At 40.9% G+C, this 13,123-nt stretch overlaps 1 protein-coding gene across 4 annotated transcripts in view; it reads left to right on the forward strand.

The window, feature by feature from the left end:
* Positions 1-13,123, forward strand: part of LOC122549676 (secernin-1-like) — an 83,721-nt gene that overhangs the window by 17,039 nt on the left and 53,559 nt on the right. The window lies entirely within an intron of this gene.

Consider the following 13,123-nt stretch of genomic DNA (forward strand, 5'->3'; position numbering starts at 1 on the left):
ATTCTACTCCCTCCTTTTTCCTCCTCTCTCCTCTCCCTCCTTTTTCCTCCTCTCTCCTCTCCCTCCTTTTTCCTCCTCTCTCCTCTCCCTCCTTTTTCCTCCTCTCTCCTCTCCCTCCTTTTTCCTCCTCTCTCCTCTCCCTCCTTTTTCCTCCTCTCTCCTCTCCCTCCTTTTTCCTCCTCTCTCCTCTCCCTCCTTTTTCCTCCTCTCTCCTCTCCCTCCTTTTTCCTCCTCTCTCCTCTCCCTCCTTTTTCCTCCTCTCTCCTCTCCCTCCTTTTTCCTCCTCTCTCCTCTCCCTCCTTTTTCCTCCTCTCTCCTCTCCCTCCTTTTTCCTCCTCTCTCCTCTCCCTCCTTTTTCCTCCTCTCTCCTCTCCCTCCTTTTTCCTCCTCTCTCCTCTCCCTCCTTTTTCCTCCTCTCTCCTCTCCCTCCTTTTTCCTCCTCTCTCCTCTCCCTCCTTTTTCCTCCTCTCTCCTCTCCCTCCTTTTTCCTCCTCTCTCCTCTCCCTCCTTTTTCCTCCTCTCTCCTCTCCCTCCTTTTTCCTCCTCTCTCCTCTCCCTCCTTTTTCCTCCTCTCTCCTCTCCCTCCTCTCTCCTTTTTCTCTTTTTTTCTGTCTTCTCCTTTTTTTCACGCTCTTTTGTCTTGCGCGCGCTCTTTTTCTCTCTCCTGACTGCTGCCAGACTTGCTGAGTTTCTCCTGCATTTTCTGTTTTTATTTCAGGTCTCCCAGTGTATGTAATACTTTGCATTTATTTATAGTAGGAACTGTTTTAAGGTTATGATGGATGATTTGTGACATTGAGGGTATTGGACCATCATGGCTCGCAGTGAGTTTTTTTAAATGTACACACTGGTTTGACCTGTCGAGATTCCTGTACACAGCAGGAGTTATAATGCCTCAAATAGTGTTTTTAATATGCCTCATTTGAAATTTTTCACTTTGTTTTTGTTCTTCCTCCACTTGAAGGCCATGCTGGAATTTAGCTTTGCTGTGTCAAGCCAATGATTCCCGTCACTTTTGAGGGGGAATATTCTTCCTACTCCAAACAATGTTTTTGTTGGGAAGAGCAGGTTTTTTCTCAAGTTGAGAATGATTGATTGAGGTAACTATTCAAAGGGGCATAGTGCATGGTTGGTGGAGACATGTTTGCTGCCACCAGGTCCATCCTGATTTTATCAGAAATAACTGCTAATACTGAAAATAATCTGCCAGCATTGAAGGTTTTGTGGATAGGGGAAAAACAGAGCTAGCATTTCAGGTTGATGAACTTTGAACTAGCAAAAGTTGGAGATGTAATAGATTTTAAGTGAAAGGGTTGGGAAATGAACAAAAGGGACAATCTGCAATCAGTGGAAAGTGGAATAACTCACCTGAGGGGACACCCCCCTCCCCCCTCCCCAGTTGATGATATAGAGGGCTGACAGAAAATGAACTGTTAGCATTGAACGCCCTCCTCTCTCTGTTGGATTTTTAAGGATCACTCAAAAGTGTAATTTTTATTTTAAAAATAAAATCTCTAACTTTGGAAAAAAAAATGAAAGAGGTCCCCGCTAGATAGTGTGGATATACGAGCTAACTGACCAAAAGGCATCATTGTGTCTCCCTCAAATAAATTGCCCATGCAAAACACACCCCTAGCTGCCCAATGTTTGAATCCTGAATCCATCGTCCCCGGTTGAAAACCCGGCGTGCCCATTAAAGGTGTTAGAGAAGATGTTTTGCCAATATTGCCCTCCATGCTTTAACAGTATTGGTAGCTATTGGGTTATGGCAATATTCCTTAACTGTCCTAATTTTGTCCAAAAACAGCAGGCTAGTAAGGGGGCACCTTGCCTGAGAGGTTTCGATATCTAACCGCATTGAAAGAGGGTCCCTCACAAGCCCAATCACTCATGTAAGATAAAAGCGAGCTTAGTTTTTAATGTCCAGGAGAGATCCACTCCCTCCAATCTGTGATGCAGTTGCAGTTTAGCTAATTAATAAGGGGCTGCTTATGATGCCAACTAAAAGAGCTGAACAGGGATCCAAGGTTCATCCTCGTTTCCCTGTGAACTGATTTGTACGGTGGGGTTTGGGGTCTGTGTTTGCTGCCCCTTTCCCCTGTAAATTGCTGTTTCTTCAATACAGCTGTTAATGTGGTACTAGAAAAGCACAGCAGGTCAGGCAGTTTCCAGGGAGCAGGAGAGTCAACGTTTCAGGCTGTTAAATAAAATATAAAAGAGCTGAATCAGCTGTTCAGTCTCCTGAACATTTGCTTATTGAAAATCATGGGGAGCATCCGTATAGGGTACAACAAACTGGGGAGAATATTCATCTTATGAGCTATCCAACCCAACCGTGAGATGGGAAGCGCCTCCCATCTTTGAAGGTCTTGTTGGATTTTGTCAAATAATTGAACAAAATTAGCTTTGGAGTGATGATCTGGAGTGATGAATTTGCCCAAATCCATAAAACCTCCCTGTGACCACTTAAATGGGAATGGAGATTCACCCTCAAGACGTAGCACCTTCGTAAGACCATCCACAGGCATAGACTCTGATTTTGCAAAAATTAATCTTGTACCCCAAAAAGGTGCCAAACGAGCTGCTGCATTGTATCGGATGAGGCACCAAAACTGCTGGATTTGACAAAAAAAATGAGGACATCGTCTGCGTACAACAAAATCTTATGTAATTTTGACCTGCTTCATCAAAGGTTCAATCACTAGAGCAATGGGGAGAGCGACAGTCCTGATGGCTGCCCCTAAAATACTAAAATTGCTGGATCGTACTCCATTGGTGATGACCACAGCAAGAGGGTCATTGTAGAGAACCTTTACCCATCTTATAAAGGCTTCACCCAAGCCAAACTGCTCCAGAGTATAAAAAAGTTATGGTCATCCAACTCTGTCAAATCCCTTCTCTGCATTTAGAGAAATCACCAATCCCTGTATTGACTGCTGTTGTCACACTTGAATTACATTAAGCAGCCTCCTATTATTATTGGAGGATCTGCAACCCTTTATGAAGCCCATCTGGTCCTCTTTAACATTAGAAGGGAACACAGTTTCCTGCCTTAACGCAAGTGTCTTAGAGAGGATTTTAAAGTCAAAGATATTAAATATTAGCTTCTCTTGGGGATGGTGGGAGACTATCATGCCTGTATGAGTCACTGAACATGTTGAGCATCAGGTCTGCCAATATTTTTAAATTCCTTATAAAATTCGCTGGGAAGTCCATCAAGGCTGGGTACCTTTCCACTCTGAAGCTGCCTCACAGCCTTCTGCACCTCTTGCTCTGATAAGGGGGCATTGAGAAAAGACTCTTGTTCAGGGGTCATACCTGGAAGCTCCAGATCCTTGAAAAAGGACTCCATCTCGACCCATCCCTCTTCACAAACCTCAGATTGATATAATTCAGAATAAACTCTCTGAAATGCCTCCTTAATCTTTTTGGAATTACATTTTTGGTTCCCAGCCCCTTCTATAACCAACATAATGCAAGAGTGAGCTTTTGGTCATGACATACTGAAGAATTTGAGGAACTTTCATTATCACCCCAGGCAACAACATATGTACAGTTCGATTGCAGACACTTACCTGTCTGGGCTCAGGCTACGCCATTCTGATGTATTGCAGCATACTTTCCTCAATGTGATTTACTGCAAGAGGACAGCTCAATAGGATGGGGACTGTGAGTGTATATCATTGGCAACCTGATTACGTCCCTTAACAATATGCCACACCTACTGCGAGCCATATCACAACAACCTCTGCATCCAATTCTTGTTTCCCTTTGGTTTTACCTTTATTTGTCTCTCCTCTCGCTTTTGGGTGGCCGATAGTGACATGAACACCTCTGCATGACATTTCTCTCCTTTCTTTCGCTGTCCCTTCACCTTGCACCTTCACCTTGATTTTTGACATTTAATCTCTCTTTCATTCTACCACGACTTTCCATTTCTCTCTTTTATTTAGTTCCTGATTGCGTTCTTAAAACATTATATCTCATCAAGCTGTGACATTAGCTTTCCTCTCTCTCTCTCTCTCACCAGCCTGATCAGCTGACATTTATTTCAGATATCCCCCCTTTTTTTTTCCTTTTGTAAAGATGTAGCACCTGATGGATGGAAATAAAACTACCTCCAAATTGTTATCCTTTATTCTCTCGTTACCATTGAAGATATTTTCTTTGACCCGCATATTAGTTTGGTAACATACTGAAATCCAGTCTTTTCAGATTTAGTCTTTAGGGATATATATATGGAATCAATTCAAAAAAAATGCTGTGAATCACACATTACAGAACACTCTGTACTACCAGAGAAATGAACTTCAGGGACCATACTTGCGGTGCACTGTGAAACTTTACAAAGATTGTTCTGCCTTTCTATTACACATTAATAGAACATAAAGCCTTATATACGGAACAGTAATTCAAAAAAGAAATCTGTAATAGATATCTGGAAATTTGTCATATTTCTTGTTTGGATCATGATTGTCAAATAGATGTGTTTCCACATTCCTTTTTAAAATGTGACGAGAAAATAAAAGCATGAAAAGCACTGTTAAAGTTAGAATTTCTTGCTCATATCCAATTGTCTTTTAGCTTGGTTAGTGAGTAATCATCTTGGTGAACTGTTGTAGTACATTTGGTATTAGACCTGCAGTGCTGAAAGGGAGGCAGTTAGACAATTTTGACCAAAGTAGAACAGATCAAGAAGTTTCCTGAGACGAGGAAGGAAACATGCAGTGGCGGTGTTATACATTTGCTGTCCTTGATCCTCTGGGTGCTGGTGTTTATCAAAGGCACCTCTACAAATTGTTTCTGTGCATTGTATATGTTGCTGCAAGTCTGGTGACATCTGTAAAGAGAAATCAGAAGAAAGTTCTGAGGACGGGTCACTAGACCTGAAACATTAACTCTGATTTCTCTGCACAGATGCTGCTTGACCTGCTGATCATCTTCAGCAAAGTCATTAAAAACGGATTTACAGCATCTGCAGTCCTTAATTATTTTTTAGTGGTTATGTTCTGTGTCTTGTTGAGTTTCTTGAGTGTTGTTGGAGCTGCATTCAACAAATTATGTGCCGAGGATACCATCGCACCCCTGATTTGTACCTTTGTAGATGAAGGACAGAGGAGAAAGTGAGGTCTGCAGATGCTGGAGATCAGAGCTGAAAATGTGTTGCTGGAAAAGCGCAGCAGGTCAGGCAGCATCCAGGGAACAGGAGAATCGACGTTTCGGGCGTAAGTCCTTCTTCAGGAATGCCCTTGTTCCTGAAGAAGGGCTTATGCCCCAAACATCGATTCTCCTGTTCCCTGGATGCTGCCTGACCTGCTGCGCTTTTCCAGCAACACATTTTCAGTAGATGAAGGACAGACTTTGTTTTATGCACATTTGGCTTTCATAAGATCTGTGCATCAAACTATGCATCAGTAAGCAGGTTACAGTTAGGTAAGTGCCACTTAATAACTTTGTTGCTAACACCCTCCGTCACTTTGATTACAGCCTGGGGCAGTCATTGGCTGGTTTGAATAGCTGGGAAATTTTAACATTGTAGGGCAAATGCTTGTGTTTGGAGTTGCACTGGAACAGTTTGGCAAAGTGCACACTGCATTCTGGATCACAAAACTTCAGTCCCACAGCTCGGGGTGCTGTCAAATTTGTCTGAAAACATAAAGCTGTTGTTCTGGCTGCCTTAGGAGGAGATCATGATGGATTATCCCGTTGGCATTGAATGGCTGAAGGTAATTGCAAAAAAATGAGCTTTGTCTTTTGCACTGAATAGTTCGTTTCTCCTGACATTGAAGATGGGAATGTTTATAAAGTTTGCTTCCCCTATAGGTTGCTTAATTTTCAGCTGACATTTATGTCTTACTGACTGCATGACACAGGGCTATATAATATTGACTTAATTCATTGACCGTGTGATCAATGGGTTCTGTTTCGGAAGCCATATCCATTGTTTGTTTGTATTTTTTTTGTTGTTGTTCTATCATTTTCTTTAAGTGTGCTGAATGTTGCACTTGGCATGTTCCTCATTGTACCAAGTACACTGTTAGCTGATTCTGTCTCTATCTTTCACAGGTCCAGTCAGGCAGATGTGTTCTTTAGGAGCTGCTGAGCTTGGTTAGTGTTGGTACTACTGGGATCGCTCTACATAGGCATTATATTGAGTAAACACGCTGTCCTAGCTACCTTGGGGCTTCCTCCAAACAATGTGCAACACAAAGTGCTGGTCTTTTCATTTTTATCCATTTGTGGATCCAAATGAGGAATTAGGCTGAGAAAGGTGCACCTCTGTCATTTCCAATCTATGGGTCAACGACCAGCGATAGATCCCGTTTTATTCTGGGCCATTTTCATATGAATGGCAATCATATGATTGTAGAATAGACTGAGAAGGGATGGAATTCCCTGTGGGACATGAGTGAAGCAGATAGGCCTTTTAAGGTGCAGTAGCTTCATGATCATCGTTAGTCTAACTTTTTCATTATTTTAATTAATTGAATTTAAATTTCCTGATCTTGATACGAGCTGAACTTCTATCACCAGAGCATTAGTCTGGTCTGCTTCTCTAGTAATAGGAGACAGTGAGGTCTGCAGATGCTGGAGATCAGAGTAGAGAGTGTGTTGCTGGAAAAACACAGCAGGCCAGGCAGCAGCCAAGGAGCAGGAAAATTGACATTTTGGATTCCTGATGAAGGGCTCCGGCCTGAGAACGTCGATTTTCCTGCTCCGTGGATGCTGCCTGAATTCAGTGCTTCTCTAGCTATACTATGAAATGTGGTGCCTGTGATGGTAACTAATAATTGACCACTGGAGTCTGAGTACAAGTTTACAATCACTTATTCAAGTAAAACTGAGGCAGTCATCACTCCAATCTAACTGGAGCAGGCTCTGAGAAATAGAGAAATTCAGGGTTTTTATTCCGTTCTGATCATATGTGCACTTTCATTACCCAAATTCTAATCATCCATCATGCAAATATAAGAAGCAGTTGTTCATTCTAGATCGTAGGTTAATATTGTTTAATATAGTCTTCACTTAGTCAAGCACCAATTAATCCTATCCTGGCCTGTTACTGTTTGATCCTTTTATTTTTTGATACCATGCCTGTCAAATTGCTTTCACTATATACCTTTTTGGCAGAAAGGCTTCACTGGAAGGTTAAGTTAAAACTAACGTCTGATTTTAAGAGGATCATGCTGATACTAACCTCTAGGGAGCACAAATTTCATCTGGTATGAGGGTGATCTGGAGAAAATATCACTAGTTACCCTTTACACTTTAATCCACTCTAACAATACCATCCCTTTGACATGGTTTGATCTGTGACTTTAATTTTTTTTGGTGTGGCAATGATGTTGACATTTCTCACTGGATCCTATAACTTATTCAGCTGAAGTTCCCTCATTATCTGACTTCCTTTTGTGGCCTGATCATCAACTTGTAACCCACTGAATAGTTGAACTCCCTTCTCGTATTGCCACAGATGCCATATTAGCTGTCTTATTATTTGTAAGGATGTCCTGCCTTCCTCTGGATTTATTTTTCTATCTTTGCATTTTTCTTTTTGTCACCTTTGCCTGGCTTTTCTGTTGAATGCCTGGGTAAAGAGAGCTGGTTCATGAATCGCCTTTCAGATCTGATCACACTTTTATCAGGCCCTTGAGGGTCATCAGGAATATTTTATTCACTTTTGGTTAGATGATTGCAGTTTCTAACCTTTCGAGATTAATTTTAGAAGTGATTTTGTATACTTGCACTTGTGATAATTTCATACTGCACATGTACTTAAGTTAAAGACTCATAAAAGACATTTTTTCACTGTTCTGTGAGACTATAAGTGGAAATGACAGTTGGACAGCTGCAACAGAAGTACCAAGAAAGTTTTGCAGTATAAAGTATGTACTGCTTAGTTTTTCTGAGTTGTGCAGTACAATACTGCTTTTTGAATTGAGGGAGAATTTGAGACTGGAACCATGAGTGTTTGGTTTAGAAAATTCTGCTTGACAATTTGCAGTTTCAAGAATAACCGCAGGTGCCAGGACAGCAGGGAGTGCCTATTAAAACCTGCACTTCGAAACCTTTGCTGTTTCCAATCATGACAGTTTTTACAAGGAAGAACTGTAGAACAAGGAAAGACCTAGGTCCATCTGATCAAACATTAACACTGAAGAACAACCATCACCCATTGGACCTTGCATCAATGCAAAATCCAACTAACTGAGAAAATAACTGTTCGCCTCCTGATCTGGGCATTTTCCCTTCGGATGTGTTTGTCTATGATCTTTTTCTGCTCACAGTACAAGCGTTAAACCGTGTGTGTGTGGTTGGTTTAGCTCAATTGGTTGGATAGTTGGTTTGCAAAGCAGTGCCATTCCAACAGCATGGGTTCAATTCCCATCACTGGCTGAGGTTATCATGATGGACTCTCCTTCTCGACCTCTTCCCCTCACCTGACGTATGGTAGCCCTCTCGTTAAATCACCACCAGTTCTCTCTTTAGAGAGAGAAGCCCTACTGGTCTGCTAAGACGATGGTGACACGCTTTGGGGGTTTTAAACGGTGCAGTTCAAGCTTTGTAGTACATTCAAAATCTTTTCTCTGCATGTCAGTGTTACAATAAGTACTTCATTTCTGTTAATGACAACCTGATGTGAATTGCTTTCTCATGAATAACGGTTAAGAGAATTTAATAATTTTGATTGTCTAACTGGGATTTTATACTTTTTTGGGATGGTATTTGGAAAGGGGAGGCCTGATTATCAGCATGCTCTTCTCAGTTAAGTTGTGGCAGACTCTTCAAAAATAATGCTTGCACAAATGACATTTTATATTGTATACTTCCAAAGCTTCAAGCTTTTTTATCTCTAGAAAGCAGATTTCCATGCTTAATCCAGAGAGAAGATTAAGCAAAATGGAACTATATTTTGCATGTAAGACGGCTTCAGGGAATGCCATGCAAGGCAGATTAATTTAAACTGCATTTTTTAACAATGTTCAGTATTTCTAATTGGCTGCTGTGTTGTTGAATCTTAATTGAGATCTAAATAAACAAGGGTTAAATGATTTGATTAAAGGAGTTGCTCCATAGAGAGTCCGTAATGAACCATAGGTTGTAATGTGATCTCTTGCACTAATTCTGTGACACTATTGAATTTTGATTTGTGATCCCAGTCAATGCACTGGTTGGGATAATTCCAACCAATCAGAAGACTTAATGATCTGATTTGAAATAGTGACAACTGTTCAGATATTAATATTTTCATCAGGACCCAGAGGAGTCTTGCAGCAAACTTGTCCATGGGAACTTCATGTTTCTAAGGGCAAAAATACATATCCCAGATCCCTCCAACAAAGTCTCTGATGTTGCAAATGTGCTGAAACTGCCTAGAAATTTAGGCTAGAATGCCTTGAATTTTAGTCAGAGGCATCACACTAATATAGGAAGTAATTTATGGCAGAAGCTGTATTGCGAAAGCTTCTCTCTTATACAAAATGTGCTCAAAAGCAAATTTACTAAATAGAATCCCTTCCCTCCCAAACTCCCACACACATCTATTACAACCTCTATAGATATCTTGGACTTGTGAGCTTTGATCATAAAAGTTGTAATGAATGCAATATCCCATGGTCCTGTCTCATTGTGTTGGCACAGTATGTATCCCACAGTGTATATCCCCCAATATTCCATGGTGGCACTGCTCTCTCTCAGTGCCAGTGACCTGGGTTCAAATCTACACTTTGGAGACTGTGTGTGAAAACTCCACTCCTTGTGTCTGCAAGGGTTTCTGCTGGATATTCTGGTTTCCTCCCACAGTCCAAAGATATGCAAGTTAGGTGGATTGGCCATGCTAACTCGCCCCATAGTGCCCAGGGATGTGCAGGTTAGGTTGGTTAGCTATGGGAAATGCAGTGATGCAGGGATAGGCTGGGGGTGGGTGGGTATAGGTCAGATGCTCTTTGGTGGGTTACTATGGACTTGATGGGCCAAATAGCCTGCTTCCACACTCTAAGGATTCTGTGATTCTGTATAAATATTTTGAATTTGCAACTCCTATTCTCATCAGGTGCCTAAACTTGAAGCAATAGTATAAACCAATTTTAAAAGCTGGAATGAATTCAATAATCCAGTATCCTCTGTTAAATATTTAAATGTCTTATAAGCTTTCCAAGCTCAAAGCATGTAAAAGTACTGAAAAGTATTTAAGAATATTTAGACTTTTTAAGCCATTTTAGGGTACACTGACAATATTGTCAAATGTATTTTACCATTCATTTTAAGAGGGCTTTGAATTCATTTGAAGATTATTGCATGTTTGCTTGCATATACATGCTCATAATCAATTAAAAGTAATTGAAAGATGAAAAATTTAAAAATTCTTAAACTTCATAAAACACCCTGCCATATAAGGATTGGCCAATGGCCATCTCCAACAAGAGATAATCTACCAATCTGTCCTTTGACATTGAATTGCCTTGCCATGATGCAGTTCCCCAATTGATGCGCTGATTGGCCAGAAACTGAACTTGACCAGCCATCTAAATCCTATAGTAACACGAGCAAAGAAGGAGGGAAAAAAAAATTGCAGGCTAGAAATTCTGCAGTGAGTAATTCAGCCCTGACTCAGCAAAGCCTTTTACTATCTAGAAGGTACTAAATCAGATATGTAATTGAATACTCTCCATTTGTCAGAATGAGTACATTTGCAAGAACACTTAAAGCTCAACATTACTCAGGACAAAGCTGCCCCATTAATTGTTTCTCCCATCACCTTGACCACTGGCACAGTGACAGCAGTATGTAAGATGTAGAAGGCTCATTGCAGTTCCTCACTGAGAGCTTCATCCATTTCCCTGGCCACCGCCACCTAGAAGGATAAGGATGACATTTGCAAGAGAGCATCATTTGCAAGTTTCTTTTCAAGCTCCACATCTTCGAGGCTTAACTATCACTGTCCTGTGATTATACTATGGCTTTAAGAGATGTATTTTATCCTTTTGTTTGAAGAGCGGTTTGAAACAGAACTATCAAATTGTCTCATCTAAGAGAGAGATTATAATAGCTTCGACAGCTAACTTCAAAACCTCAAACAACGCAATGCTAAAACCTAAAACCCTGGTGCTTCGGAAGCCCAACTCCATCGAATCATGCTGCTTCTATTGTTCTAACTTTAAAAAAAACCTGGGCCTCTCAAGCTGTTTTCCTTATTTGTCTTTAAATAAGATAAATGTTTGAGTCTAGGCTATCTCTTTGATATATTTGAAGGGACTAGTTCTGGTCCATTACAGTTCCTTCATTCCCTTTGGATCAAAATCCTGGGACACTCACTCTGACAGTACTGTGGGTCAAGAAGTTGGTTCAACAGCAGATTAAATGATGCCCATATCCCTACGAGCAAAATCTTTTTGAAAACCAGCAAATATGGTCTGAGTAGCCTTTTTAACCTTTTGAAAATGTGATTTGCAGCTTGGTTAATTTGTGTATTAGACAGACAGCATTCAAAGCTGTTTGGTAGAACAATATGTTCTGGATCTGTTGGGGAGCACAATGTGTAACAAGACAGGATTAATTAGTGTCCTTTTGTCGTAATGGCTTCTCTAAGCAAGATCATTTCATATTGTAGTATTTCATGTGCAGTTTGAGAGTGAGAAATATAGGTTCATAATTAGAATTTTAAATAAAGGGTACAAAGAGAGCAGCGTATAAAGTGGTCAGGAAATAAGTTAAAAGGGAAAAATCACTAGAGAAAGTGGCAGACGGTTTTAAGAATATATTTCATAACATTCAACAAAGATGTATTCCATTGAGAGAGAAAGGTTCTACCAGAAAGATGCACTGTCCAAAACTTACCTTTGAGTGTTTCCAGACTATCGTGACCTTGTTAAATGTCATGTGACTTCAGGCTTACAGTAGAATGTGATAATGTACAGAATAATCTTTCTTTAGATTTCACACTACTTCCCAATTTACCCTAATACTCTTCCTAACTATACCTGCCTCATTTAGGAGGTTTCTGTTAGTCACCTTTTTTGACGAGTACATAGAACACAGAACAGGCCCTTTGGTCCATGATATTGTGCCGAGGGTTAATCCTAATGTAAAACATAGCAACTCAACCTACGCACCCCTCAACTCACTGCTATCCATGTGCATGACCAGCAGTCGCTTAAATGTCCCCAATAACTCTGCTTCCGCCACCACAGCTGGCAATGCATTACATGCATTCATAATAAGTAAGATAGGCGAATTGGATAACTTAAGTTTGATCAAAGGGAGGTGATAGCAGAGTTACACTTTTTGCTGGACGAGCAAAACAAATAGCAGATGGTGGAATTTGAATTCAATGAGCGTCTGGAATAAAAAGTTTAATGACCACAAAACCATTGTTGATTGTCAGTGAAAACCTATCTGGTTCACCAATGTGTCTTAGGGAAGGCAATCTGTGTGATCTGGAAAACATCTGGCCTAGAAATGACTCCAAACCCACAGCAACGTGCTTGACTCTTAACTACCCTCTGAAATGGCCTAGCAAACCTCTCAGTTGTTCAGCCCTGTTGACTCCGAACTCCTTAGTAACACGCAGTGGCTTGTGCTAAGATTGGGAAAGCTGTCTCTCAGACGTGTCCAGCATCAGCCTGATATTTTTGTAAGGCACAATTTCATGTGTGTGACTGTCCCAGATGTTACAATCACCACCAGCAGAGGCAGCAGAACAATGGTATGCAGTCAGGAGGAAATTACCCTGCAAGTTCTTAAGTGTCATGCCACGTCCTGGTATTTAGAGACCTCAGAACAAATGCAGGCAAGTAAACCTCCTGCTAATTACTATCCATCACTCCACTCCTTGATTGAGCTCTTCAAGCCCTGAAGGACATAGTTATTAAACTGTGGTGAGGAAACATACAAGAGGAGCAAACTTACTTGACTTCATCCTCCCCAGTCTGCCGGCTGCAGATGCATCTGTTCTTGCTAGAAGTGAGCGCTACTATGCTCGTGGAGATGGAGTCCTGACTTTACATTGTGGATGCTTTCTAGTGTGTTGTGTGATACTACTACTCTGCTAAATGGGATAGATTTAGAATAGATTTAGCAACTTGAATGAGTGTCTGAGAGGGTCTCTGGGCCATCAGCAGCA

The sequence above is a fragment of the Chiloscyllium plagiosum genome, chromosome 5 (assembly GCF_004010195.1).
Source record: "Chiloscyllium plagiosum isolate BGI_BamShark_2017 chromosome 5, ASM401019v2, whole genome shotgun sequence".
Taxonomy (NCBI): Eukaryota; Metazoa; Chordata; class Chondrichthyes; order Orectolobiformes; family Hemiscylliidae; genus Chiloscyllium; species Chiloscyllium plagiosum.